Below are 27038 nucleotides of genomic sequence, written 5' to 3' on the forward strand. Positions count from 1 at the left end.
TAGTGTGTATGGCTCAGAGGGGAGGAAACGTAGGTTATCAAGTGTAATTCAAAAAATATAGAAGAATATCTGTTATTCTCAAATCTGGTCAGGATCTTCTGTACTGTCTTAATCCCTAAACTTTCTTCTCCCAAAGTGCAAAGTGCCAGAACAAAGGGCACTATGGCAACTGGCAGCTTAAAGCCTGCATGGAACATGGAACATGTCTTCATCATAGCTACCCCTGGCTAGCCTCTATCCTTTCATTCTAAGCTTCAGTGCTCCAAGACGCTTTATCTTACTGACTGGTGTGCCTCCCAAATCCTTCTAGCTGGTCCTGAAGCTATGCCCTGTGCCATAATGTAAGTCATTAATTTGTTGCATCTTTTTTATCACACTAGGAGATTCTTCAGAGCAGGGAGAATTTCTTGTTCACTGTTGACTGAGTCTCTAGCAGTGAAGACAGAGTCTGACAAATGTGTGGCCACAGTTAGCATTTGCCATTTGTGTTTTAGTATTCCAGCATCCAAAAACCCTTCTGACTTCTGGGAAACCTCTAGTGCATGAGTCAGGGATGATATGATACCAGGAAAAAATCTCATTTTTCTGACATATGGAAGTTAGTTAGACCTTGAGCATGAGACCTAGGCATGGCCAACTGGACAGCCCTACCTAGGACTCTGAATCCACAAAAAAGAAAACAAAACATATGAGACTGAGATGATTCACAGTGGCATGTGTACTATCAGTAGTTCTGTACTGGCAATCATAGGCATAAAAAGACTGTGGGCAAGCTTTGGCCCCTTCCTGACGATAGTCTATGTTGTCATGTGTCTTGGGTCCAGGTCTCTGGTTTTATAAACTACAGTTTTCTACAAATAAATTAACCTGTTTAAATTAGTCAATTAGTTAATGAGTTAAACAAGTGATTTATATAAGGAAGGAACTCAAAATTTTAGTAACTCGATGGTCAGATGGATAAAATAAAAATAATAATAATAATTAAGCCAACAAATGAATGAGTAAAACAAAAAATCAAAGGAAAACTAGATTTAATTTCCATGGTTATTTGCCATTCTTTCTCTACCTCTCCCCATGATTAGGCCTCCCAAACTTTTCCTTAAGAGCAACTAATTTTTAAAATGAATAAACTTTCCAGTTTCCTAGAAACTTCTATGGTTCTCATATAACTAATATTAATGATTCCTAAGATACTGTTTAATTACATTCAATGAGACTGTGAATTGGTTGAAGTAAGAGCTCTGTATTCTCTCCTTTAAGTTCATTTAGTATTTTTAAACTAAGAAAGAGATTAAAACAAAGGAAACAAGAGTCTTTTCGTTTAAAGAAATGAGCTGAGCTTAGTACTGTATTAAAGCTTGAGTTTCAATAAATAATTCTACTCATGAGTCTAAATAGCAATTAGAGATCTTCCTGTGAATATCCCTCAGTTACCCTACATTTAATAAGTCTTTAAAAATTAATTTACATTTTTAATTCCAAACAGGGTTTAAAACTTTTTCGTTCCTCATGTTCTAGATGAAAACAAAGTTCTATAGACCTCCACAACATTTTACTTTCACATTTCCTTAAAATTAATATGCAATCCAGTAGAACAAATCTGTATTACTACTGGGGAAAAAAATTTTTAACTGTCCCACCAAAAGATAGATATTTTGAGGAAATTTCATAACAACAGAAGGAAGAAATAGGAAGTGGAATTTCTATTATGCAAAGGAAATGCCAAGATGGGAAGTAGTCCCCAACAGAACTATCATTAGATATAAAGAGAACTGATCCTATTAGAGCAAGTTTGTAACATGGCAGCAAGTTCATTAACACTTCTCATTAAGATGTGGCAATCTATGAAATGTCCATTTGAATCAAAGCAGGATTTTGAATGCCTTGACCATAAACATAGCAGACAGGACTCTATGACTTGTAAGACTTTTAAAGAGCTAAAACATGATGAATTTGTGCTCTGTTCCATGTACACTCACTAATGGAACACTGGACCTCCATGTAAAAAGTCTTACTGTTCTGAGAAGCCCATGCTGGGAAAGTCAGATATAAGCACTCTGGTTGACACTCCCAGCTGAGGCCAGTCTCCAGCCACCCATGTCAAGCTACCAAACATGCCAATATTCCTAACCAGCCTTTTTGCTAGCAGAATGTCATCAAGTGACCTCCCCATCAATGCCCCCTTAATCAGAAAAAAAATCAAGTAAAGCCCTGAATGAATGCCTAACCCAGAAATTTGAGAGATATAATAAAACGGTTGGTGGTTTAAACCCCTGGGTTTTGTAATAGTTTTGTATGCAGCAACAGAATTTAATAAAAGAAGTGGTAAAACTAAAGGTATGCATGTGGCATGGATTTAGAGAATAGGCAATGAATGAAAGTATTATGGGCTTAAAGTTGGCTGTCAAAGGGTTTAAATGGAAAGCAACAACAATCTTTTGGAAGCTGGAAGAAACACTTGGTATGCAGTAGCAGGAAGTCTACAGACCCTATTACCTGGGGTACTATGCAAAATAGGAAGTACACATCATGGTTTCAATGACCTAGTTAAAGAGAATACTGGACAGTGCTGGAAATACCATCTGACCTATTCTCAATGCCTATAATGAAGTGAAGAAAAGAGCAATGAATCAAAGAATGAACTCAGTTTTTGAACAGAATTTGGAGGAAATGTAAAGAGTCTGGGATATGCATTCCAAGCAACCTAGTGTTCTCAAAGACATACAGCTTTAGGGAAAAGATCAAATTCAGAGTACTGCAAATAAAATATAGCCTCAAGGTATCCAAGTTTTGGCTATAAGATCCTTTCATAAGATGTGAGAGATTCAAGTCAGCACCTCAAACACTCTTTCATTTATACAGAGAGGCTTCTAAGAACATTAAGAGCATGACTCATAGTCCCTCTCAACTAGACAACAGTGCTTCTAAGACTCCTAAGAACCCCCAAATCTACAGACAGAATAGACTAAGAAAGTTACTCAGCTGTGATATTGGCTATGCTTTAGGGAAGTACAACTGAGAAGGCAGAACCAAGGGTTGCAGAGAATCATTCACAGGGAGCAGGACTGAGCCCCAGTAATGAAAGTGACAATATGTACACAGCTGAATTTCAGAATTGCTCTCACTCGTAACGCCACATAGCTGCCATTTCCCCCCTTTATATGGGGGTATCTAGTCTGCCTCGTTCTCTTCACTGTATCTTGCCTGTATGTGTATGCTGGGGAAGGGAGGCAAGGCATTATTTAAGTTCACAAGACATCAGAACAAAAGGAATTGTGCCCAAGTAATTGAACTCTAACAACTTCATGTGCTACTGGAGAGCATTTAAATGAGAGCCCAGACTTCAAGGCAGATTGTGACAGTTTTAAATGTGGATGCAAAATCCGTGATACTTCTCTCAGAAAGAAGTGAGGCATACATACCTTTCTGCCAAACCAGGTAAGCCAGTGGATGCTTCAACTAATAGGATATAGTATCCTATTTCACAACCAGTGTACGCTAAATGACTTCTGAAAATAGCCCTTAACAAGCCATGCGGCTTCCACCTTGTGCAATGGGAATCTGACCACCGTGAGCTGCCATGCTAGAGAGACCATCTGTTAGCACTTTGGCTGATACATTCAGCTGAGATCAGCCTCACAACCATTCTCATCAAGTTGTGGAAAGTTACTGAAACCACTCTGGATATGCTAGCTTGGCTCTCAAAACCAGCTGAATACCATGAGGTGACCTCTATCCATACCATATAAAAGAATTACTCAGCAGAATGGGTACAAATTAAAAACCAATTCAGCTGTGTACATATTGTCACTTTCATTACTGGGGCTCAGTCCTGCTCCCTGTGAATGATTCTCTGCAACCCTTGGTTCTGCCTTCTCAGTTGTACTTCCCTAAAGCATAGCCAATATCACAGCTGAGTAACTTTCTTAGTCTATTCTGTCTGTAGATTTGGGGGTTCTTAGGAGTCTTAGAAGCACTGTTGTCTAGTTGAGAGGGACTATGAGTCATGCTCTTAATGTTCTTAGAAGCCTCTCTGTATAAATGAAAGAGTGTTTGAGGTGCTGACTTGATATTACTTCAAGGATGATAGACTGCTAAAAGAGAGTGTTGGTGAGGATGTGAAACAACTAGCATTCTCATTATTTGTTTGGAATGTGAATGATACAACCACTCTGCACAACTATGGACAGTTTTTGATAAATAAATCACAGATCTACCTCATGACTCAGCACAGCTACTATTGGCTATCAATTCAGGGGTCACCCTGCCTGAATTGTCAACTCTGAAAATCATAAGCTATAATAAGATGTTTGTGCTTTTAAACTACAAATTCGGTGGTAATTTGTAAACACTCACTGAAGTTTCAGAGTATTTATCAGGCAATTCAGGCCACAGAATCAGGAATCTACTGTGGGGGGGAGTACAACTCGTACCTGTTACAAACAATAAACTAAGTAATGTGGGGATTGCTGCTAGTGCCACAAAAAGAAATTAGTTCCAGCTAATTATATATAGCAAGCCACAAAAGAAAAATTCCTTATTCCTTAAAGGATCACTCCCCCACAGATATTTCCAGCCAGTCACAGTAACTCCCTAATTCCTCACTGAGATTCATGCTAGGAAAACTAAGTTACAGTGACTTTTTCTCCCTAACCCCACCCCTTCTTTTGTCTTTCTCTAGAATGTGTGTATAGGCACTCAAAGAAACTAACTGAGCTTAAATCCAAATTCTAGACAAATATAAATATAAGTAAATAGAGAAGAGTCTCTGAGTATACAGAAAAATTTAGATATTGAAAACAAAGGGAATAACCTTCTCTGATCTTATTGGACTAGTCTGCTTTGGACAAAGTCTCCTCCTAAGAACACCTAGAAATCTGGATTAAAATTTTTTATCCAGAGTGAAACAAAGAGTATCACTTATTCAGTCACCTCAATCAATAAGTTAAATAACTAAAAAGCTGAGCAGAAATTTTTGTAGTCGACTTCTCTAGCCCTCCATATAGAAAAATGTGATAAATCATAAAATCAAGATGTAAAAAAGAACATTCTAGAAAAAAATGTAGAAGAAAATTTCTGTGACAGGCTTGGGATCTCATGGGATAGGTTTGAACAGGACACAAATGATACTGGGGGAGAAAATGATAAAATGGACTTCAAAAAAGTATCTGCCCACACCAGGTAAGAAAATGAATAAGCAAGCCACAGACTTGGAAAAATATTTTCAGCATATCTATTTCACAATGGATTTGTATTCAGAATAAAGAACTCCCATAAATACCAATTTAAAAATATCCCAAATTCCTGGGGCACCTGGGTGGCTCAGTGGGTTGAGCCTCTGCCTTCCGCTCAGGTAATGATCTCAGCGTCCTGGTATCAAGCCCCGCATCAGGCTCTCTGCTCAGCGGGGAGCCTGCTTCCCACTCTCTCTCTGCCTGCCTCTCTGTCTACTTGTGATCTCTTTCAAATAAATAAATAAAATCTTAAATATGTGTGTGTATATATATATCCCAAATTCCCAATTTAAAAAATGGATACAAGACTTAAATACTTTACAAGAAAATATATTTAATTGGCCAAGAAAATGTACTCAGCATTATTTGTCACCAAGGGAAAGCAAACTAAAAACCACAATGAGATATGATTTCAAAGATGTTAGACTGCTAAAACAGAGTGTAGGTAAGGATGTGAAACAACTAGCACACTCATTCTTTATTCGCTGGGAATGAGAATGATACAAACCATTTTGCACAACTATGGACAGTTTTTGATAAAAAATAAAACAAAGATCTACCTCATCTACCTCATGACTCAGCACATCTACTCTTGGGTATCTACTGAAAAGAAATGAAAATATCTATACAATGACTCCAAGAATGTTTATAGCAACCTTCTTACTAACTAACCAAATGCCAAAACAAGCCAAATGTCCATGAACAAAACAATGGATAAAGTTTAGTCATACAAGGAATACTACTCAGCAATAAAACGTGAATTAAGTATTGATATATGGATACCCTTTGTTCTATATGCTCAATTTTTAGGAATGGCACAGGAAATAAATTAGAAGATGTGTAAAATTTAACTAAGATAATCATTACAGCCTGTGTACAATAGTAAATAATTTTTTTTTAAAGATTTTACTCATTCATTTGACAGACAAAAATCACAAGTAGGCAGAGAAGCAGGCAGAGAGAGAAGGAAGAAGGCTCCCTGCGGAGCAGAGAGCCTGATGCAGGGCTCGATCCCAGGACCCTGGGATCATGACCTGAGCTGAAAGCAAAGGCTTAATCCACTGAACCACCCAGGCACCCCCAACAGTAAATAATTAAATCAATTAAAGTTCGTCAATTGGAAATAGGTTAAATTATCTGTAGTTTATATGTACAATGAGATAATATAAAAAATTAAAACTGGAATACAGTTTTATGGAAAACTAGTCACAATATGTTAACTGAACAAACCAGCTTACAGTATATAAATTATAGACAACAGATGCCCACTTAAGTTTATATAATATTTATGTATTTGTATATATGTGTACCCTTGTGTATGATGAGCATGTATCCTAAACACATTGCATAAGTGTGTGTACATCTGTGGAGAAACTAATGTGGTAGAGGTAAGAAAGAGTCATGTAGAAATAACGTTCTGGAAAGTCTTTCTTCAATGACATTGCTGAATCTTATTTTGTTGTTAACAGATGTTAGTTGCTAATATAATAAAAACAAACTGAGTGTTTTTGAAATTGAGTGTTCACATCAAATAATAAAATATGCTTATTGGTATGCTTTTTATATAACTTATTCATTAAAATGAATCACAACTTTTCATCAGATGCTTTTCATACAATAAGTATACAATTGCTATTTCCCCTAAATCTGTGAAGCCAGCCCATATTTCTATTGAGAAACACCCAGAGGAAAGAGCTGTGGATATGCTTTTTTTTTTTTTTTTTTAAGATTTTATTTATTTATTTGACAGAGAAAGAGAGAGATCACAAGTAGGCAGAGCAGCAGCCAGAGAGAGAGGGGAAGCAGGCTCCCTGCTGAGCAGAGAGCCCGATGCGGGGCTCGATTCCAGGACCCTGAGATCATGACCTGAGCCGAAGGCAGAGGCTTTAACCCACTGAGCCACCCAGATGCCCCGATATGCTTTTTAATGGTTTGTGAAACTACATAACTAAACTCCATGATACCATGCCCAAGACTCACCTCACCAAACCCTTTTAGGTGTAACAGGAAAAGGTAATGTTTCCATTGACTAAACTCTCCTTAGAGCACTTAAAAAAGATAATAATAATATTTATTTATTTGAGAGAAACAGTGAGCAAGAGAGAAAGAAAACAGGAGCAGGGGCAGAGGGAGCGGGAGTAGGAAAAGCAGGCTCCTCCCGTAGGCAAGGAGCCCAATGCAGGGCTCAATCCCAGGACCCTGAGATCATGACCAGAGCCAAAGTCAAATGCTTAACCAACTGAGCCCCCAGGTGCCCCTACTTAGAGCACTTTTTAAATCACTTTGCAGCTTTATAAGAATAAGCAAACTTTTTCCATAAAGATCAAGACAGTAAATATTTTTGCCCTGCAGGCTACTGGCATCTATCACAACATAAAATCTATTGTTGTAGTATAAAAGTACCCACAAATACAAAAAAAAAAAGATTGTGGCTGTGTTCCAGTAAAACTTCATTCATAAAAACAGGCAGTGGGCCAATTTAGCATACAGATCACAGCTTACTGATGCCTTCCCTATATGATATAAGTAATCATAATAGTGATATAAAGAGTAATGAAAATCTGGAATTAGTAGAATAGAAATGGCATGGACAAGGTAAGACAAAGACTGATAAACAGATTTTATACATTGAATACTAATTTTGCTAATGTAAACTATTTTGCCAAAATGTTAGTAATATGTTTTTTTCTTATATGAATATACAGTTTCTAGCAAGTATTTAAAATATTTATCAAAGAGGAATCTTGTAGTAAAAGGAAGAATTACATTTGAAGAACTTTCTTTTTTAAAGATACGTATTTTCAGAAAAATACATACAAATTTACTAATGGCAATTATTTCTGAATATTAAACAGATGAGTTGAGTGACTAGATAATTGGAAAAATTGGGGAAACAAAACAAAGCTAAAATAATTAAAATATATGCTTTCTGAAATACATATTTATTGACCAATAATTTTGTTTCACTATCTATTAGATTTATAAAAACAGTTCTATTCAAAACTTATTGCCAAAAATGAAGGAAATTATTTCTAAAAATAAAAATATGTACACATGTTCACTCAAGCAAAATTTTTTCTACTAATTAACTCTACTTTTAAAAGCAGCATAAGGGGCATCTGGGTGGCTCAGTTGGTTAGATGCCTTTGACTCAGGTCATGATCCCAGCATCCTGGGATCAAGTCCCACGTCAAGCTCTCTGCTCAGCAAGGAAGCAAGGAGCCTGCTTCTCCCCTTCCCTCTGCCTGATGCTGCCCCCGCTTGTGTTCTGTCTTCCAAATAAGTAAGTATTTTTTTAAATAAAATAAAAATAAAAGCAGCAAAAGGGGATGGCTGGGTGGCTCAATCAGTTAGGCATCCATCTCTTGATTTCAGCTCAGGTCATAATCTCAGGGTTGTGAGACCCTGCAATCAGGCTCCATGATGAGTGTAGAGCCTGCTTAAGATTCTCTCTCTCTGGGGGCACCTGGGTGGCTCAGTCTGTCTTCGGCTCAGGTCATGATCCCAGGGTCCTGGGACTGAGCCCCACATTGGGCTCTCAGCTCAGCAGGGAGCCTGCTTCCCCCACCCCCCTCTCTCTCTGCCTGCCTCTCTGCCTACTTGTGATCTCTGTCTGTCAAAGAAATAAATAAATTTAAAAAAAGATTTTCTCTCTCGGGGTGCCGGGGTACCTGGTGTCTCAGTGGGTTAAAGCCTCTGCCTTCAGCTTGGGTCATGATCCCAGGGTCGTGGGATCAAGCCCCACATTGGGTTCTCTGCTCGGCGGGGAGTCTGCTTCTTCCTCTGTCTCTGCCAGCCTCTCTGCCTACCTGTGATCTCGGTCTGTCAAATAAATGAATAAATAAATCTTTATTAAAATAAAAAGATTCACTCTCTCCTTCTCCCTCTGCCCCTCCCCCCCACTCTCTCCCTTGGTAAGGGAAGGGAAGGGAAGGCAGGAAAGAGAAGGGAAGGAAGGTGGCTTAAGAATAGTTATTCCTGGGATGCCTGGGTGGCTCAGGTGGTTAAGCAGCCGCCTTCGGCTCAGGTCACGATCCCAGCATCCTGGGATCGAGTCCCACATCGGGCTCCTTGCTCAGCAGGGAGCCTGCTTCTCCCTCTGCCTCTGCCTGCCATTCTGTCTGCCTGTGCTTGCTCTCTCCCCCTCTCTCTCTCTGATAAATAAATAAAATCTTTAAAAAAAAAAAGAATAGTTATTCCTACCATTTGTTTTACAATATCTTATCACAGGCACTGTTCTGAACTCTGTCTTTTATATAATCTTATTAGTATTTTATTTAAAAGTTGCTTACAACCTTCAAATTTGCATTTTCAGTTCATAAGTTTTACATTGTTGACACTTTTTTTTTAAAGATTTTTATTTATTTATTTGATAGACAGAGAGAGATCACAAGTAGGCAGAGAGGCAGGCAGAGAGAGAGGTGGGGAAGCAGTCTCCCCGCTGAGCAGAGAGCCCAATGTGGGGCTCGATCCCAGGACCCTGAGATCATGACCTGAGCTGAAGGCAGAGGCTTAAACCACTGAGCCACCCAGGCGCCCCGACACTTTTTTTTTTTTTAAGATTTTATTTATTTTATTTGACAGAGAGAGAGATCACAAGTAGGCAGAGAGGCAGGCAGGGGCGGGGGGGAAGCAGGCTCCCTGCTGAGCAGAGAGCCCGATGCCGGGCTCGATCCCAGGACACTGAGATCATGACCTGAGCCGAAGGCAGCGGCTTAATCCACTGAGCCACCCAGGCACCCCCATTGTTGACACTTTTAATTGGCTCTTCACTATATACTATTTTTAACTGAGAAATTATTCTCTATTTAGGTTCTGAGGTAAGCAGAACAAACTGCTAAATGGAGAATATTCTCATTTATAATATTTTCATGTAAACTTTGTAAATATTTTAGTCCATTATATTTATAGGTACTGACTTTTTTTATATAGATATGGATTATATTATGAGAATCTTTCTTCACAACCATTTTTACAAAATAAAACTTTTCAGGGGCACCTGGGTAGCTTAGTCCATTGAGCATCTAACTCCTGATTTCAGGTTGCATCATGATCTCAGGGTGGCGGATAGAGCCTCCCATCAGGCTTTGCACCAGGTGTGGAGCCTGCTTGGAATTCTCTCTCTCCCTCTCTCTTTGCCCCTTCACTCCTCTTTCTCTCTCAAAAAAATTTAAAAATTTTTTAAAAATTAAAAAACAAAATAAAACTCTTCAAATAAGCTTTCTCTATGTTTGATACATTCATGTCTTTCACCAAATATAAATGCTGAAAACTGATAAAATTACTCAAACTCAATCCTTCCCATTACAAAATATAAATTTAGTTAAAAAAATATAATTTAAAAAATATAATTTAAAGAAATATAATTTAGTTAAAAACAGGGGCCCCATTTGAAGTAATGTACAATGGGTGTTATACATAAGAAGTAATGTACAATGGGTGTTATATGTAACTGATAAATAACTAAATTCTACCTCTGAAACTAAAAAAAAGAGAGAGAAAGAGATACATACATATATATATATTATATATATAACTATATATATAGTTTTGGTTAAGCTGATCTTAGGTGCTCTTGCCACATACATACAGACACACAAAGAATGGTACTTTTAAAAGTGAGGTCATTGATATGTTAACTAGCTTGATTGTAATAATCATTTTACAATATATTTATTTGTCAAAATATCACATTGTAAAAGTTAAATATATACATTTTTATTTGACAATAATAGTTCAAGAAAATGGAGACAAAGAATCATTTCAATAAGGAAAAAAAAAACAAAAAAACAAAAAACAAACAGAAGCCCTATCAAAAAAAATTTCTCCACAGTTTGAAATATTCCAAAGTACAATTACAGAATTTCAAACTTAAGAAGAAGAATATTTTATTTATTGTGATCTTCCTTTGCTTTTATAGGGATACACTGCAATAGTTTTCTGTTCATAAATTTTGTTTTAAACAATTGTCATTTGCTGAAAAGCATTAAGAGCTGGTATTTCTTGGGGCACCTGGGTGGCTCAGCTGGTTAACCATCCAACTTTTGATTTCAGCTTAGGTCATGATCTCAGGGTTTTGAGATTGAGCCCTGCATAAGTCTCAGTATTAGGCATGGAGCCTGCTTAAGATTGTCTCTCTCCCTCTCCCTCGGGCCCTCCCTACTCCCTCTCTCAAAAAAAAAAAAAAAAAAAAAGAACAAGAGAGAGGGCTGCCATTTCTTGGTTCTCCATTCATAAATACATTGATTAAATATTTCTGCCTTATTCTGCATAAAATGTAACAAAAATTTTAGATGATTCATTATTTAAAAAAAAAAAAAAACAGTATCATCATTGAGCACTTAGGTTTATTTCCAAAGTTTTCAGAGCCTCAAACATTTCTATCTGATAGTGGGCAACAAAGATGCAAAGCACATCTGCCAGCTAAAATTCTTTTTTTGTCCTTATTTTTTGTTTTATTCTCATATAAAAATTGTGTAGTTCAGTTACTATAAAGTGTGTGTAAATCTGACATCTCTAGCTTTTGTTACCACTGATAGAAAAGGAACAATGATAAATTGTGTGTTTACCACGATGAATACCAAGCACATTGCTCAAGTTTTCTTAATTTATTAACAATACTATTTCCAGTGATTCTATGCTCCACTATTTTTAGTAACACAGCAAACCAAGTAATTTTACTTTGAATGGTGAATGAAACTTTAAACCGAATTTTTACAAAGGCATCCACCATAATATCAGATATTTCACATTTGACAGAATGAACATTCAAAGCCTTTACTTTGACTCCACAGATTGGAAAGAAGAAAAAAATGATCCCTTATTAGAATTAACAAGTTTTCTTTTTGAAGGATATGAACATTCTGATATAAAGCTGCCATTATTTAGTAACTGGAGATATTCTTCTGCTAATAAAGCCAAAACATTCAGAGCTCCTGCTCAAGTTTTCATACATTCACAAGAAAATCTGGATAACAACTGAATACGAGCTATTTTAAAAGTCATTTTATCTAAATGATAAATGATATTTCACAGAGTAATAATGTAAATATACCATCTGCAGCTGCATATTAAATCAGTCCTCAGGCACATTCTTCTTAATATAATTATTAACTTCTGAAGTAAATTCTGATGCTTCCTCAGCATATTTGTCTTCTGTTTTCTATATAGTCATTGATATCACTATGGTCTCCATGGCAGGTGGTAATTGTCAACAAATATTTTGCACAGACTAAATTTCTCCTTCAACTTTATTGAAAAAGAGAAATTTAGTACTTAATTTCAAGTATCCACTTTCAGTTTTTTAGCTCATTATACCCAAAAGGATTTATCCCAAAATTAAATGTATCACCAAATAATTAACTATATATGTATATTTGTCTACATAGTAAATATCAATACCACTGTAGCAATAATGTTCAGAACACTTTCAATATTCTCAGCATCTCTTTCCTGCTATTTCATGTACATTTAACTAATAAATGTCCATGTTACCCACTGATTCCTTCCCCTGGTTATCTGTAACTTCATGTACCTCACTGGCCACAACAGTGTCTGTCTGGCACACCAAGAAGGAAAACAATGAATATTTCTTCCACTAACACCGAATAATGAATTAGCAATCCCTAGCCATTTCATAGCCGTTACCAGGTAAATGAAGAGGATAAAAAATATAAACAGATCATAACTGAGTATTTTGTCTTATTTTGCTTTGTTTCCCAGATTTTATCCTGTGATAAAGTGAAACCTCTGATCATTGCGTGGCAGAAGATGGACAGTCAGAATGGAGCTCTATAAAACCTTAACAAGAGCATTTTTCCAACAAACATTTGGAAATTGGAATTAGAGAAATAATACTATAAGCAATAGCATCAAAACATGAATTACTTAGGGATAAATTAAAAAGGGGTGTATACAAAATCTACAAAGTATTGCTGAGAAAAATTTTAAAAGAACTAAAGACATAAAAAAAAAAACCATAATCACGGTATGGAAAGCTCATTACTATTCAGATGTCAATGCTTCTATAGTTAGTTTATAGATTCACTGCAATCACAATCAAAATATCAGTAGATTCTTAATAGAAATGGAGAAACGGATTCTAAAATTAATTTGGAAAGACAAAGGAAATTTAAAACACTCAACAATTGTGAAAATGAACAGAGCTGGAGAACTTATATGGCTGGATTCCAAGACATCCTAGAAAGCAGTAGTAAGACAGTGTGGTACCAGACAGTCACATAAATCAAGAATAAAGGAGAGGGGCACCTGGGTGGCTCAGTGGGTTAAAGCCTCTGCCTTCAGCTCGGGTCATGATCCCAGGGTCTTGGGATCAAGCCCCGCATCGGGCTCTCTGCTCAGCGGGGAGCCTGCTTCCTCCTCTCTCTGCCTGCTTGTGATTTCTGTCTGTCAAGTAAATAAATAAAGTCTTTAAAAAGAAAAAAAGAATAAAGGAAAAAATACACAATACACATATGTATGAATTCATTCATGTAACATTATGAAAAAAGCAAAACTTCTGGACTAGAAAAGAGGTCAGTGATTTCCAGGGACTAGGAGTAAGAGTAGAAGTGTGACTGCAGAAAGCCACAAGAGAACCATGTTGTGGTGACAGAAATGTTATCTACTGATTATGGTAGTGGTTATGCAATTGTGTATGTTTATAAAAAATCAGGGAACTGAACATTTTTAAAGACGATTTTATTATATGTAAATTATACTTCAGTAAACCTTACTTTTAAAATAATAAGAAAAAGGAAGCCTCTGTTGTGCTATTACTTCTTCCTGGAAATATTTCTTCCTTTTATTATTTTCCACCTGGCATCTCACTCCAGCAGTTAAATGGCCACTCTCTCTGATGTGCCTCTATCCTCATGGTTACTATTCTAGGTTAAACTCATGGATGTTCTTGTCTGTTCTCCCAACAGAGAACAGGGCTCCTTGAGGGCTTTTCCCCCAAAGCTGAATCTTCATGCTTGAAGTCACATCTAACATGAAGATTTAAAAAAAAAAAAAAAATTGTTGGGAGAGGCAAAGAAAGAACGAAGGGGAAAGACACTCTTTTCATTACTGCTTTCTTCTGCCCTTCTGTAAACACCAAAGTTAACCTTAATTATAAAAAAAAAAATCTTGGATTTATGTTTTCAAATGAACTTGGGATTTTTTCATTCTAGTATGGTGAGGCTAACAGATCAAGAGATGACTGCCATTGAAAAGCCCATTTGTCACTCACAGTTCCCAAGGGGAGGGAGCATGCCATGCTTCACAAGACCACACAGAAAAGGAGTAGCATCAGTCAGGAAGCAAAAGGAGTAAGGGGAATGGGCAGGCAAAAGACTTCATTGTGGTTTTCATGAGAAGGAAAGGGTAAGGCAGACTAAACAGCTGAGCAGGTTTAGTACTGGATAGTTAGAATAACTTCAGTGGGCTCTGGGGTATAGGGGTAACCTCTAATCTAGCATTTGATCTTGGGGTAATTTATGGCAAGGGAATTATGTCCCAGACTTCAGGAGCCTCATTAAAGATGACAGAAGGGGGTAGAGACTCAGGATTGGTCAGTTTGCATACTAAATTCATGCTCACAGAATCCCCCGTGCCCATCCACTCCCTCAACCTCCACTCCCCACTCTTAACATGCCATATGTTAGGAATACAGAAAATAAGAAAATATAGTTAATACAATTTATATAGTATCTTTCCTTTATATATTATAGCTTATTCTATAACCTTATAATAAAAGTGAGTGTGCATCTCTGGTTATCTAGGTGTTACCACTATTTTTAGTCTGTAAAATCAGTCTAACCTTTTGCTAAATATCAAGTGAAAAATTGCTTAGATGATGTGCATATTCCTCTATATTCTGCATTAAGCACTATGTAAACATTGAGAGAGATATTTAATTTGTGTTTGGAAAGATAGATTACACAGTCAACTTCTTTAACTTTTATTTCTTACTATGAATCAACAGAAGCCACGCTTTAGTACCTCCCAGGATAAGTAATAGAAAATGCCACAGACGAAAACTACTGAGTTATCTTCCCCCTTGTTCTTCTATTTAGTATTATGTCCATGTTATTTCATTTAATAAAAGATACAAGGGTTGAGAAAACACAATAGTGTGTCTGTTCATGTAAAGATACAGGAGAAATCAATTACAACATAATAGAAAGCATATTTTCTTACATACATTTTGTTTAAAGTATTAGGAAAGGGTCACACTATATCAGACTCTAAAATATATTTACCTTAACACAAACTCCACTCAAAAGAATAAAGCATTTATTACTGTTCTAATATCACTATTAGGTTTTCATTTCTAATGTTTCTTCTGCATATCTGATTTGAGCATTATACAGGGTTAAAGTTGGGAACAACAATAATTAGAAGACCAGGAATTCTTGCATCATAATGTTCTCAACTGCTGAGTAAATGTACAAAACAACATATTCATTTAGGAAATTGTGTTTTGTGTCTCAAATGGCCTTTCTCAATTGCCCTCTCACTTCCAAGAATACAAACACTAGTTAGCTCTAAAAAGGGTTTTTAAATATAACCTGTAATAACAATAGTAATATTAAACAGCTAATATTTGGAATCTTACTATGTGCTTATTAAGTGTTAGACATACATTATTCCATTTATTCCTCCAAACAACATAAGGGATGTATTTATGCCACTCATTTGCAGATGGAAATATGGAAGGACAGACAGATTAAGAAACTCACTCACTCAGCTAGTAAGTACTGGACCCTAAATTTAAATGCAGGGCTCTCTGACTCTGAATCTATATTCTGAACCACTCTATCATGTTGGATCTCAAACATAAGCAGCTTGATTGGAGCACTTTCCCCTAGAAACCCATGTTACAGTGTTTATAGTCCTAGGACTACCCCCAAAAGCATATTGCATTCATATAAAAGTATGAATTCTTTTATGCAGAATCTGATCATAATATGCAAAGTTGCCTCTGTGAGACAATGCATTCTAAGATTTCCATTCTTGGCATATCAAGAATAGATTTTTTGGTATTTATGTAGCTAGATTATGGAATTGCTCCTCTTTCCTGTGTCCTCTCAAACCTAAATACAGCTGATTATGTGGGGTTTTGTGATATAATGAGTGAAATAAATATAATTTTCACTATTGGGGGGACACGAGGTAATTCTACAAAGATTAAAATAATTATAATGGGTAAAGTAGATAAGAATCTGTTCCACACTTGTTTTTATGAGAATACATTCTTATATATCTACATTTTCTAATATCTTGCTAGACATCTTAAAGTATTACTTCTAACTCTCACAGTAGCTTTTTGAGGTACATATATTCTTACTTTATAGTTTAGTGTCAGCTGAAACTAAAAGTGGTTTACACAGTCAGGGAACCAGGAGAACCACCTCTGAATTTCTGTTATGTCCAGATCCCAAGTCTCCACTACATGTGTGTGGTCATTATTGATAAAAGATGTCTGAGAGGGGCAGTAAACTACCAGCCTAAGGTTCAGGTTGTTCCACAGCAGTATTTTATTTGGGGCACAAACTTAAGTAATTTTTATCTGAATCCCTTGTCTCACCAATCTGTAACAGCCCCCCCATATACAGTCTCTACACTTAAGCTTCCAACTCAGTTACATTAATTTAATGGCTCCTGAAAGAATTTAAGAAGCTGGGTAGAAGATGAGAGGATATCGAGATATACAGAAGCACTTCACTAAATGCTTTTCATGCATTATCCCAAATTTATTCATTACCACCTAATGTGTTAGATATGGGTATTCCCATTTTACAGACAAAGATGTTTATTAATTTGCCCAAGACCATGTACTCTCTAGTGGTAGAGCTCAGACGTGAACTCAAGTATATGCTACTTAAATTGTGTGCTCCTATCTACTAAGTGTACTGCTTCTACTAAAGGACTATGTTGCATATGTTGCTATTAAGAACAACTCCTGAACAACAGCTAAAAACATCACAATATACTCTAAGACCCAGCAAAGGAAGCTGATTAACTTGCTCATCAGTGGACTTTCCCTTTAAAAAAAGAATCAGCCAACTCAACTACAAATACCCTCTACTGAGAAAACCTTCAGCCTAGGAGGCTAAATTAACTGTCTAGAGGTTTTGAGGCCAAATAGTGTGTCCTTTGATTTCACTCTTGAATCAATGGCCCTTATGTCCTTCTGTCAATGTGAAGACTACAGCTTCTCATCTCTAGACAGCAGAAGAGCAAATGTACTAGAAGGGAGGTTCGCTGATGTATTAAAGAGAACTGCAACCTGGGCAGAGGATTGATGGTGGCTTCAAGAGAATGTGCTCTCCCATCCACTCACAAGTGTAATTTAAAGAGGATTTTTCAAGGCATGGATAGGCACCATTACTCACATCAGTTCCCACTGCCTTCGTGCTCTATAACTCTTTACCAATTCTGGTCCACAGCTACTCTGCCCTGTTTAATCAACAGCATGCATTTCAGAAGTATTCTCCAGCATCCCCAAATGAATTTCTTATAACACAAATTGAATGAAGTGGTGAAAATGATAAATATGTCTGCAGTGTAACATATTTGTTTCAAGTTGTATGATCCGCCTGAGGGTAAAAAGGACTCCCCAAAGAAACTATGCCAACTTCAGATTTAAAATGATCTATTTGACCGTGATCTCACTCTCACAGTTTGTATCCCATGATTTTTTTTTTCTGTGAAAGTTTTCATCTACAATGTTTTATGATATTGAGATCAATTCTCTGCTTTGAAAGCAAATATATAAAGTTCAAGGACATGAGTTTATACACAACAGAGATTTCATAAATTAATGTATATTTGCTTCATAACCCTTCCCCATATGGTAATTGGAGTAGACAGAAAAATATATCCCCAAAGATGTCCATGTTCTAGTCCCTAGAACCAGGGAATATGTTATGTTGGATGTTAAGGTTACAGATGGAATTAAGGTTCCAATCAGGTGACCTTGAGATGGAGAGATTATGGTGGATTATCTGAGTGGGCTCAATGTAATCACAAGGGTCCTTATAAGTGAAAGAGAGAAGCAGGAGGGGAGGCTCCAAGACAGTGGAGGAGTAGGAGACCTAAACTTCATCTGTCCCAGGAATTCAGCTACATAGTTACCAAACCACTCTGAACACCTGCAAACTTAACAGGAGATCGAAGAAAAAAATAGCAGCAACTCTATGAACAGAAAAACAACTTTCTGGAAGGTAGGACATACAGAGAAGTGAATTTGGGAAGACCGACTGCAGGGGCAGGTGGGATGGGGAAAGCCTCCGTCAGCCAGCTACCAGCAAGTGACAGAGCTGCAGAGCACAAAATCTGAATTTTCAGAAGTCTATTCTGATGAGGGATGTTGCTCCAGTGGCTAAATGGGGGTGGAACCTTTGCTGGGCCAGTGTGGTCTCAAGACTCTCAGGGTCAGAAAGAGCAGGGGTGCCTAAGTGTGGCAGAGCTCCCAGGTATTGGAGCAGTGAAGCTGACTGCAAATACGGAGCCAAGGAGTGGGCTCTCAACTCAGGGATGCCATAAATGGAGATCAGCAGCTCAGTCAGGCCACTGCTCTTCAAGCAGGGGCCCAAAAAGAAGCAGAAGCAGGGAGACTCCCTTTCCTCCCCTAGGAGGAGTGGCATGGGAATGCACTTCAGGTATCTGCTGGTTTTGGAGACTCCAAACAGAATCATGTGCCAGAGATAGAAACACTCAATCACAGGCCGGTGAGCATGGAGGGTGGACAGAGACCAGGGAGACAAGAGTGATTAACTGCTTTAGTCTGAAGGCTCACTGAGGAGTGGGGGCCTGAGCTCTGGCTTCCTCTGGGACTGGAGAGTAGGAGGCCACCATTTTCATTCTTGTCCTCTAAAGCTGCACAGAAAGCCTTCAGGGAACAAAGGCTACCAAGAGCAAACCCGAGCAAATTACTTAGCCTGGCCCCTGGCAAGGGTGGTGCAATTCCACCTCAGGCAAAGACATTTGAGAATCACTGTAACAGGCCCCTCCCCCAGAAGATCAGCAAGAACATCCAGCCAAGACCAAGATTACCAATCAATGAGAACTGTAAAACTCCAGTGTTAAGGGACTACAGCACATGGCATTCATGGCTTCTTCCCCATCAGTCTTCAGTCTTTCAAAGTTAATTTTTTTTTATTTTTCTATTTCTTTTCTTTTTTAATTTTTCTTCTTTCCTTTTTCAACTAACTTCTTACAATGACTTTTTTACTTCTTTACTTATCAATTACTTTTTTTAGTTTTCATTTTAACAGTCATATTCTATCCCTTAATTGTATTTAACCTTATTTTTGTACATATATTTTCCTTTATTCAAAATTTTGGGATACAGATTCTTCTAAAAGACTAAAATATACCCTAAATCTACTGTATGGCTTTGTTCTATTCACCTGCTTGATCATATTCTCTCTCTCTCTTTTTAATTTTTCTTCTTTCCTTTTTCAACCTATTTCTTATCAATTACATTTTTTAAATCCTTTTTAATTTTCATTTTTACAGTCATATTCCATCCCTTCATTACATTACCTATATATGTATGTACGTACTTTTTTTTTCTTTCCTTAAAATTTTAGAGGCAGTTTCTTCTAATCAAAACACACCCAAAATCTAGTGTATGGCTCTGTTCTATTCACCAGTCTGATCATATTCTTCTTTTTTTCTTTTTTTTCTGTTCCCCAGTTTCAGTCCTCTTCTGATTTATTTAGGGTATATTTTTCTGGGGTCATTGGTACCCTTTTAGCATTTTTGTTCTCTCCTTACATCTATTCTTCTCTGAATAAAATGACAAAAGGAAAAAGTCACCTCAAAAATTGGAACAACAGGCAGTACCAACCGTCAGGAACCTAATCAACAAAGACATGAGTAAACTGTTGGAATAGTGTTAAAAATAAAAATTACAAAGAGGCCAGCTAGGCTTGAAAAAAGCAAAGATACTAGAGAATCCCTTTCTGGAGAAATAAAATCTAACCAAGTTGAAATTTAAAAGGCTATTAATGAAGTGCAATAAAAAATGAAGGGTCTAGGGGCACCTGGGTGGCTCACTGGGTTAAAGCCTCTGCCTTCGGCGCAGGTCATGATCTCAGGATCCTGGGATCAAGCCCGGCGTTGGGTTCTCTGCTGAGCAGGGAGCCTGTGTCCCCCTCTCTCTGACTGCCTCTCTGCCTACTTGTGATCTCTTCCTGTCAAATAAATAAATGAAATCTTAAAAAAAAAAAAAAAAATGAAGGGTCTAACTGCTAGGATAAATGAAGCAGAAGAGAGAATTAGTGACACAGAAGATTAAATGATGGAGAATAAAGAAGCTTAGAAAAAGAGAGATAAACAACTATTGGATCATGAGGGGAAATTCAAAATAAGTGATACCATAACGTGAAACAATATCAGAATAAATGGAATCCCAGAAGAAGAAGAAAAAGAGAAGGGGACAGAAAGTATACTAGAGAAAATTATAGCAGAGAATATCCCTAATCTGAAGAACAGAAAAACATCAAAATCCTCCTGTTCCAGGAGGAACAGAGAACCTCCCTCCAAAATCAATAAAATAGATCAATACCCCAACATATAATAGTAAAACTTATAAATCTCAAAAACAAAGAGAAAATCCTAAAAGCAGTTCTGGACAAGAAGTCTGTAACCTACAATGGTAGAAATATTAGATTGGCAGCAGACCTATCCACAGATACCTGGCAGGTCAGAAAGGACTGGCATAGTATATTCAGGGTACTGAAAGAGAAAAATATGACTCACAAGAAGACTATATCGAGCTAGGATATCACTGAAAACAGGAGAGAAAAAAGCTTCCAGGACAAACAGAAACTAAAAGAATTTGAGATCACCAAACCAGACCTATAAGAATTATTGAAAGGGGTCCTCTGAGCAAAAAGAGAGCATAAAACTTACATAGGCCAGGAGGGAAAAGAGATAATATACAGTAACAGTCACGTTACAGGCAATAAAATGGCACTAAATTCATATCTTTCTTTAGTTATCATAAATGCAAATGGGCTAAATGCCTCAATCAAAAGACACAGGATACCAAATTGGATTAAAAAAACAAGAACCTTCAATATACTGACTCCAAGAGACTCATTTTAGACCCAAAGACACCTCCAGATTTAAAGTGAGGAGGTGGAAAACCATTTACCATCCTAATGGACATCAAAAGAAAGCTGAGGTGGCAATCCTTATATCAGATAAATTAGATTTTAAGCCAAAGACTGTAATAATAGATGAGAAAGAACACTCTATCACACTTAAAGGGTCTGTCCAAAAAGAAGATATAACAATTTTAAATATCTAAGCCCCTAACATGGGAATAGCCAAGTATATAAACCAATAAATAACAAAACCAAAGAAACACATCAACAATAATACAATAATAGTAGGGGACTTTAACACCCCCCCTCACTGAAATGGACAGATCATCTAAGCAAAAGATCAACAAGGAAATAAAGGCTTAAGGATCAACAAGGAAATAAATGGACCAGATGTACATCACAGATATATTCAGAACATTCCATCCCAAAGCAACAGAACACACATTCTTCTCCAGTGCACATGGAACACTCTCCAGAACAGATCCCATCCTGAGTCACAAATCAGGTCTCAACTGGTACCAAAAGATTGGGATCATTCCCTGCATATTTTCAGACCATAATGCTTTGAAACTAGAATTCAACCACAAGAGGAAAGTTGGAAATAACACAAATACCTGGAGGCTAAAGAGATTCATACTAAAGGATGAAAGGATCCACCAGGAAATTAAAGAAGAATTTTTAAAATTCATGGAAACAAATGAAAATAAAAACACAACTGTCCAAAATCTTTGGGATGCAGCAAAGGTAGTCCTAAGAGAACATATATAGCAATACATGCCTTTCTCAAGAAACAAGAAAGGTCTCAAATACATTATCTAACCCTACACCTAGAGGAGCTGGAGAAAGAACAGCAAAGAAAGTCTACACCCAGCAGGAGAAAAGAAATAATAAAAATCAGAGCAAAAATCAATGAAATAGAAACTAAAAGAACAGTAGAACAGATCGACAAAACTAGGAGTTGGTTCTTTAAAAGAATTCATAAAGTTGATAAACCCCTGGTCAGACTAATAAAAAAAAAAAAAAGAAAGAAGGAAAGAAAGAAAAGAGAAAGAACCCAAATAAACAAAGTCATGAATGAAAGAGGAGAGATCACAACCAACACCGAAGAAATACAAACAATTATAAGAACACATTATAAGCACTATATGTCAAAAAACTAGACAATCTAGAAGAAATGGATGCATTTCTAGAGACATATAAACTACCAAAACTGAACCAGGAAGAAATAGGAAACCTGAACAGACCCATATCCAGCAAGGAAATACAAACAGAAATAAAAAAAATCTCCCAACAAACAAGAGCCCAGGGCCAGACAGCTTCCCAAAGGAATTCTACCAAACACTTAAAGAAATATACCTATCCTTCTGAAACTGCTCCAAAAAATAGAAATGGAGGGAAAACTTCCAAACTCATTTTATGAGGCCAGCATTGCCTTGATCCCAAAACCAGACAAAGACCCCATCAAAAAGAAGAATTGCAGATCAATATCCTTGATGAACACAGATGCAAAAATTCTCACCAAAATACTAGCCAATAGGATTCAACAGTACATTAAAAGGATTATTCACCATGACCAAGTGGGATTTATTCCTGGGCTGCAAGGTTGGCTCAACATCCAGAAATCAATCAATGTGATACATTACATTAATAAAAGAAAGGAAAAGAACCACATGATACTCTCAACAGATGCAGGAAAAGCATTTGGCAAAGTACAGCATCCTTTTTTTTTTTTTTTTAAAAGATTTTATTTATTTATTTATTTGACAGACAGAGATCACAAGGAGGCAGAGAGGCAGACAGAGAGAGAAGAGGAAGTAGGCTCCCTGCTGAGCAGAGAGCCCCAATGCGGGGCTCGATCCCAGGACCCTGGGATCATGACCTGAGCTGAAGGCAGAGGCTTTAACCCACTGAGCCACCCAGGCGCCCCTACAGTATCCTTTCTTGATCAAAACTCTTCACAGTATAGGCATAGAGGGTACATACCTCAATATCATCAAAGCCATCTATGAAAAACCCACAACGAGTGCCATTCTCAATGGGGAAAAACTGAGAGCTTTTCCCCTAAGGTCAGGAACATGGCAGGGATGTCTACTATCACCACTGCTACTCAACACAGTACTAGAAGTCTTAGCTTCAGTAATCAGACAACAAAGAGAACAAACGGCATCTGAATTGGCAAAGAAGAAGTCAAACTCACTCTTTACAGATGATTTGATCATTTGACACCACCCTAAAACTGCTAGAACTCATACAGGAATTCAGCAAAGTATCAGGATATCAAATCAATGCACAGAAATCAGTTGCATGTCTGTACATCAACAGCAAGACAGAATAAAGACAAATTAAGAATTTGCATCCAAAACCATAAGATACCTAGGAATAAATCTAACCAAAGAGGCAAAGAACCTGTACTCAGAAACTATAGAATACTCATGAAGAAACCTGAGGAAGACACAAAGAAATGGAAAAATGTTCCATGCTCATGCACTGGAAGAACAAATATGTGAAAAGGGCTATGCTAGCTAAAGCAATCTGCACATTTAATGTAATCCCTATCAAAATACCATCAACTTTTTTTTAACATAAATGGAACAAATAATCCTAAAATTTGTATGGAACCAGAAAAGACCCTGCATAGCCAGAGGAATGTTGAAAAAGAAGAGTAGAGCTGGTGGCATCACAATTCCAGACTTCAAGCTCTATTACAAAGCTGTCATCATCAGGATAGTATGGTACTGGCACAAAAGTAGACACACAGACTAATGGAACAGAATAGAGAGCCCAGAAATGGACCCTCAACTCTATGGTCAACTAACCTTCAACAAAGCAGGAAAGAATGTCCAGTGGAAAAAAGACAGTCTCTTCAACAAATGGTATTGGCAAAATTGGACAGCCACATGCGGAAAAATGAAACTGGACCATTTCCTTACACCACACACAAAAACAGACTCAAAATGGATGAAAGACCTCAATGTGAGACAGGAAACCATCAAAATCCTTGAGGAGAACACAGGCAGCAACCTCTTCAATCTCAGCTGCAGCAACTTCTTCCTAGAAACATCACCAAAGGCAAGGGAAGCAAGGGCAAAAATGAACTATGGGGACTTCACCAAGATCAAAAGCTTTTGCAGAGCAAAGGAAATAGTCAACAAAACCAAAGGACAACTGACAGAATGGGAGAAGATATTTGCAAATGCCATATCAGATAAAGGGCTAGTATTCAAAATCTATAAGGAACTTATACACCCAAAGAATAAATAATCCAATCAAGAAATGGGCGGAAGACATGAACAGACATTTCTGCAAAGAAGACATCCAAATGACCAACACACACATGAACAAGGGCTCAAACTCACCTGGCATCAGGGAAATCAAAACCACAGTGAGATACCACCTCACATCAGTCAGAATAACTAAAATTAACAAGTGTGGAAGTAACAGATGTTGGCAAGGATGCAGAGAAAGGGAATCCTCTTACACTATTGGTGGGAATGTAAGCTAGTGCAGCCACCCTGGAAGACAGTATGGATGTTCCTCAAAAAGTTGAAAACAGAGTTACCCTAAGACCCAAAAATAGCACTACTGGGTATTTACCCTAAAGATACAAATGTAGTGACCCAAAGGGGCATGTGCACTCCAATGTTTAAAACAGGAATGTCCACAAGAGTCAAACTATGGAAATAGCCTAAATATCCATCAACAGATAAATGAATAAAGAGTATGTGGTGTGCATGTGTGTGTACGTCTGTGTGTATGAATGATATGATACACAGACACACAAAGACACACATACTCTCTTTCTCAAATGGAATATTATGCAGCCATCAAAAAATGAAATCTTGCCTTTTGCATGATGTGGATGTTACTAGAGGGTATTATGCTAAGTGAAATACATCAATCAGAGAAAGACAATTATCCTATGATCTTACTGGTATGTGGAATTTGAGAAGGCAGAAGACCTTGGGGGAAGAGAGGAAAAAATGAAACAGGCCGAAACCAGAGAGGGAGCTAAACCATGAGAGACTCTTAATCTCACGAAACAAACTGAGGGTTTCTTGAATGGAAGAGGGTGAGAGAGAGAGGTGCTGGGTGATGGAATATTGGAGTGGGTATGTGCTATGGTGAGTGCTATGAATTGTGTAAGACTGATGAATCACAGACCTGTACCCCTGAAACAAATAATACATTTAAAATTTTTTTAATTAAAAAATTTTTTTAAAAACAGTTCAATAAGAAAAGAGAGAGAGAGAGAGAAGCAGGAAATTGAATGTCAGGGGATGTAATGTGAAAAAGGAAGTGGCTATGAGTCAAAGAAGATGAACAGCCTACAAAAGCTGGAAAAGGCAAAAAACAGATTCTCCCTCAGAGTTTCCAAAACAATGCACTCTTGCCAACACCTTGATTTTACCAAGTGAGATCCTTATAGTGTTCTGACCCTCAAAACCGTAAGATAACAAATCTATGATTTTTTTTTTTTAAACCACTAAGTTTATGGTAATCTGTTAAAGCAGCAAAAGAAAACTTAATACAGATACTGGTACCTGGAAGTAGGATGATGCTATAACAACCATCTAAAAATGTGGTTTTGTAATTGGGAAATGGAAAGAGAATGGAAGAAATTTGGTGATCACAGTAGAAAAAGCCTACACTGCCTCACCAGAGTATTAGAAACATGCTTAGAATTAGAAATTTAAAAAATGCTAAAGACTCTGCTACTGAGGAATCAGAAAGAAATGAAGAGAATGGTAGAGAAAATATATATTATGTCTCAAAGAATACCTCAATCATCATGAACAGACTGTTGTCAAAGCTTTTTTTTTGTTATATGCCCATCAAACCTGGGAGATAACTCAGATATATATAGAGAGATATATATAGATATATATCTCTCTATATATATCTCCCCATTAATTCTAAGAATTATGGAAAGGCCAATAGGAATATTGGTGAAATAAAAAAAAAAAAAAGAGGTAAAACTATTCACAGGATAAGTAACCACAGGTATAATTTTTAAAGTTTTTTAAAAAATAGGCTCCACTATGAACTCCAACTGCTCTTAAAGAGAACCCCCCTCACCCACCACAATCTTCAAATCCAAAGGGTGGGAACCTTTGGAACACACTGGGAGGAGCAGAAAGCAAGGGGGGGGTGTTATTCAGGCATGCTGGTTGGTGATGATCATTTCCTTGATCTGAGGAATGATCACATAGGTACTCGTCTTTGTTTTGTGTAATTTTATGTACACAGATTATATTTCACAACAATAATGGCAAACAGCAAATTCAAAGGTACAAGTAGGAAAACCACAGTGCTCAAGTTCCTCAAAATCTTCACAAACAATCCTGTTTACATCCTACCTGCCTTTCTTTTTTTTTTTTTTAATGAAAGTAGTTTTCTTTTTCATTTATTTTTTTTAAGATTGTTATTTATTTATTTATTTGACAGACGGAGATCACAAGTAGGCAGAGAGGCAGGAGTGGGGGGGGGGGGGGGGCAAGGTACCCTGCTGAGCAGAGAGCACAATGTAGGGCTTGATCCCAGGACCCTGGGATCATGACCTGAGCTGAAGGCAGAGGCTTTTACCCACTGAGCCACCCAGGTATCCTTTACCTGCCTTTCTAAGACAAGATGGTTATGAGCTCAAATCATGATTTTTACTCCATGGATATAAATCATTACCATTGGACATGACCATGCA

The 27038-nt window shown here is 37.3% G+C and overlaps 1 long non-coding RNA gene across 1 annotated transcript in view; it reads left to right on the forward strand.

The window, feature by feature from the left end:
- The first annotated feature begins 232 nt into the window (after positions 1 to 232).
- Positions 233 to 27038, forward strand: part of LOC116586739 — a 95363-nt gene continuing 68557 nt past the window's right edge. Inside the window, exons 1-2 of the long non-coding RNA XR_004284129.1 lie at positions 233 to 341; positions 12957 to 13221. This is a non-coding gene — a long non-coding RNA (uncharacterized LOC116586739). The remainder of the gene's footprint in view (positions 342 to 12956; positions 13222 to 27038) is intronic.

This window comes from Mustela erminea, chromosome 3 (genome assembly GCF_009829155.1).
Source record: "Mustela erminea isolate mMusErm1 chromosome 3, mMusErm1.Pri, whole genome shotgun sequence".
Taxonomy (NCBI): Eukaryota; Metazoa; Chordata; class Mammalia; order Carnivora; family Mustelidae; genus Mustela; species Mustela erminea.